The following is a 4028-nucleotide window of genomic DNA, read 5'->3' on the forward strand; positions in this document are numbered from 1 at the left end:
GATGGACCCGGTGGTGTCTGTGGTCTACACTTCTATCACTCCCATTTTAAACCCCTTGATCTATAGTATGAGGAACAAGGAATTGAAAGATGCCCTAAGGAGGGCACTAAGCGCGTTTTAGGTAGGATGGTTCTACGACTTATTTAAATCAGGACACTTCTGAGAATGAAATGGGATGCAGTTAATAATTATGCTGGGATGATATACATGAGCCAGGACTGTCCTCAACAAACTGAGACATAGTATTCTAGAAGAATAATGAATGCACCAGAGGAAATGAATACTACTAATTGAAATAAAGCTTTATCGCACAGGGTAACATGATGTCCTGGGCATGGATGCAGGAGCTTCAGCATTTATTTATTGGACCTCTACTGCGTCCTAGGTACTTTATGTGGGTTATCTCACTCAGCCTATAATAAGTATAATTGTCTTCATTTTTAGAAAAGAAAACTAAAGTAGCTAACAAAAGACATATCCAGGATGAGAACACGAGTATTCGGAAATCTAAACACTAAGCTGTCTTCACACAATGACACTCCCCTTGTTCTAAGCTCGCTCTGCCAGTAAGAATATACGTTACCTCGTGCAAGTTTCTCCATCTCTCTAGGCTTCAGTTTCCTTATTTCTGAAGTGGCAGAGATGTGTTCCTTCCAAGGTCATAACATTATGTTCTAAATATTGGCCCAGCAGACCCTGAATGGGAAAAAAAAAAAAAAAGAGGCTTTGCCGTTAGCCAAAGGAAGGAGGAATTTTTTTTACATTTCCTGTTTTGTTAACCAAAATGAAACTCATGATTCTGTTCATAACGTTTAAAGAGCACCCCAGTAATAAAAAGCATAGTAATAACGGAGGAAATGTTCTTTAATTTAATAAGTGAAAATATAGGAGAGGAAGAAAGTGGGCATCATTGAATTTGGATTCCTTGAGGATCTCTTCTATCTCAGAGAGTGTTCCAGACTCTGCTTGAGCTTCCAAGGAGAGAGATCATTAACTTGTAAGACACTCCATTCCTCGCTGGACAACTCCAGTTGTTAAAGTACTGTACCTTACCTTGAGCTAAAGTCTATCTACAAACAACTTCCTCCCACTGATCCTGCTTTTCCTCCCTAAGAGCTCTCTTCTACATGACAGCTCTTCACATGTGTTAGGATCGATTGTGCATCTTCTATAAGTCTTCAGTCCTCTTTTCTCTAGAGCAAGTACCCCATCAACTCTTCCTCCAGGATATTACATTTTTTTTAATTTTTGAATTTTATTTTATTTATTTTTTTATACAGCAGTTTCTTATTAGTTATCTATTTTATACATGTTAGTGTATACATGTCAGTCCCAATCTCCCAATTCATCCCACCACCACCACCCCTCCCACCACTTCCTCTCCTTGGTGTCCATACGTTTGTTCTCTGCATCTGTGTCTCTATTTCTGCCCTGCAAACTGGTTCATTTGTACCATTTTCCAGGAGATTATATTTGAACCCTCTCATCATACAGGTCACCTTCTAGATTTTCCCTAGCTCCATATTCTTCTGCAAATTTTCAGAAATAAACAAAATACACTGGGAATATTTTGTTCTGGGGAACTGCTACTTTTACCTGTGAACTATGTTTCTATTAATTCATCTTGATCCTTTTAGTTTCATAAATATGGTATCAAATATAGTTTTCATATGTCTTTCAATGCTGCCTTCTCATAATTTATTTTACTAACATACATGGAAGACTTTTCATTTAACACTGATATATTGTGTTTTTATTAGTTTTGGCCAAGTGACTAAACTGACAAGTCATCTTCAGGATTTATTTTATTCATCATAATTTTGTGTCATGGCCAAAATTGCATTCATTTCCTTTGTCTAAGTCATTAACAAATATCTAAAAGAGGACAGGATGAATGCAGCATCTATGGTAGTCCTCCTCTGTGACAACTGTTGTCCAACTAGATAGAAACCTGCTCAGTTAACACCATCTGTGTTACACTGTCACCATTATGATCCCCACTCCCTGTTGACCCCATCATCCTGTATCCATGTTTTTAGGTGACCCCTGTCACCCATGGATATGTGACTTGCTTTGTTGCAGGCAGAGGTTTTACCCTTACCCTTTGGTGCCTGTCCTCTCTTGCTGCCCTGAGACTGACATGTGAAGAAACCAGGCCTAGAATGACACCTTGTAGAACACAAATTGGATGTCAAGTTGAGGCTCCCTAGACCAATTCCAGTCAATCCACCAGATGACTGCAGCCACATTAGTGACCCCAGTAAGACCAGCAGAAGAACTGCCCAGTTGAGCTAGGCCAAAATGCTGACCCACAGAAACCTGGGCAAATAAAATCATTGCTATTTTAAGCCCTTAAGTTTGGAGTGGTTTCTTTTGCAGCAAAAAAATAACCAATTCGCCATCCAATCTATAATAAACCATCTCTCCAAGAAGGATATCATAGGAAGCGTATCAAATCCTTCCATACAATCAAAATACACTGTAGCACTTATATAAACTTAACCATTTAGAAGCCTTATTTTTAAAGTGAGGTGCATTTGTCTTCAGTAACTTCCTATGGGCTCTTAGTCATCACCAGGTTTTTCAAACGCTTACAAGTTATCTGCCCAATCATGCACTTCCAGAATTTTACTAGAGATTGGCATTGAGATAGCTATTTTATCGTTTGGAAACCCACTAGTAAAATAAGTCAGAAAGAGAAAGACAAATATTATATGTTATCACTTACACATGGAATATAAAAAATAAAACAAACTAGTGAATATATCAAAAAAGAAACAGACTCACAGATATAGAGCACAAACTAGTGGTTACCAGTGGGGAGAGGGAAGAAGGAGGGGCAAGATAGGAGTAGGAGATTAGGAGGTACAGACTACTATGTATAAATTAAATAAGCTACAAGGATATATTGTACAGCACAGGGAATATAGCCAATATCTTATAATAACTAGAGTATAATCTATAAAAATTGTGACTCACAATGTTGTACACCTGAAACTTAAATAATATTGTAAATCAACTATATCTCAATTTTTTTTAACTAAAGGAAAAAAGAGAAATGAGCGCTCCTTTTGCAGCACATATACTAACATTGGAATGATACTGAAAAGATTAGCATGGTCCTTGTGCAAGGATCCCACGCAAATTTGTGAAGTGTTCTATATTCTTAAAAACAAAAAAGCAAACTCATAGATACAGAGAACACATGGGTGGTTGTCAGAGGTGGGTGGGGTGGGGAGAGAGGAGGCAAAATGGGTGAAGGGAGGGGTCAAAAGCTACAAAATTCCAGTTCCAAAAATAAATAAGTCCTAGGGATGTAATGTACAGCATGGTGAGTATAGTTAATAATACTGAATTGTACATTTACAAGTTACTAAGAGAGTAGAACTTAAAAGTTCTCATCATGAGAAAAAGAAATTTGTAACTATGTGTGGTGACAGATATTAACTAGACTTGTTGTGATGATCATTTTACAATATATACAAATATTGAATCATTATGTCTTATACCTGAAACTAATATGTCGATTATATCTCTATAATAAATAAAGAAAATTAAAAATAAAAGAAATGTGCATGAGAGCAATGTGGACAGCAGATAACCAGCTAGGCTGTGTGTATGCATGTGCGTGTGAATATTCTCCATGTGTTTGACTTGTATGGGACAATTTTCTGATCTGTATTTTGCCAGTCCAATTAGACAGCCTACCTACCCAGGGGTATGGTACTAGATGGTCTTTGACTTTTGCAGTCGATGTACAACTTGTGGAGGCAACTTGGCCTGTACATAATCTGTTCCAACCACCATCTGGTGAGTGTTCACAAACTTCAGAACCTAAAAGGATTTAGACTTCCTAGACTCCCTAACAACTTAGGATGTTATTTAATTTCCACCACTCAGATGCAATCCCTCAAGACATGAATTAAAACTGAGTAACCTGGAGGAAGAAGTGCCCTGAGCATGAGGCTTCCACTTTTGCTGCTGGGAGTCTAGCAGATGAGATGTGGTTCTGGAGCCAAAAATTCCAT

At 37.8% G+C, this 4028-nt stretch overlaps 1 non-coding gene across 1 annotated transcript; it reads left to right on the plus strand.

Annotated features, from left to right (window-relative positions):
- The first annotated feature begins 3062 nt into the window (after positions 1–3062).
- LOC132526650 (U6 spliceosomal RNA) lies at positions 3063–3168 on the plus strand. Its single transcript, XR_009542641.1, has one exon. It is a non-coding gene; the product is annotated as a U6 spliceosomal RNA (small nuclear RNA).
- The last annotated feature ends 860 nt before the right edge of the window (positions 3169–4028 follow it).

Source organism: Lagenorhynchus albirostris, chromosome 9 (genome assembly GCF_949774975.1).
Source record: "Lagenorhynchus albirostris chromosome 9, mLagAlb1.1, whole genome shotgun sequence".
Lineage (NCBI taxonomy): Eukaryota > Metazoa > Chordata > Mammalia > Artiodactyla > Delphinidae > Lagenorhynchus > Lagenorhynchus albirostris.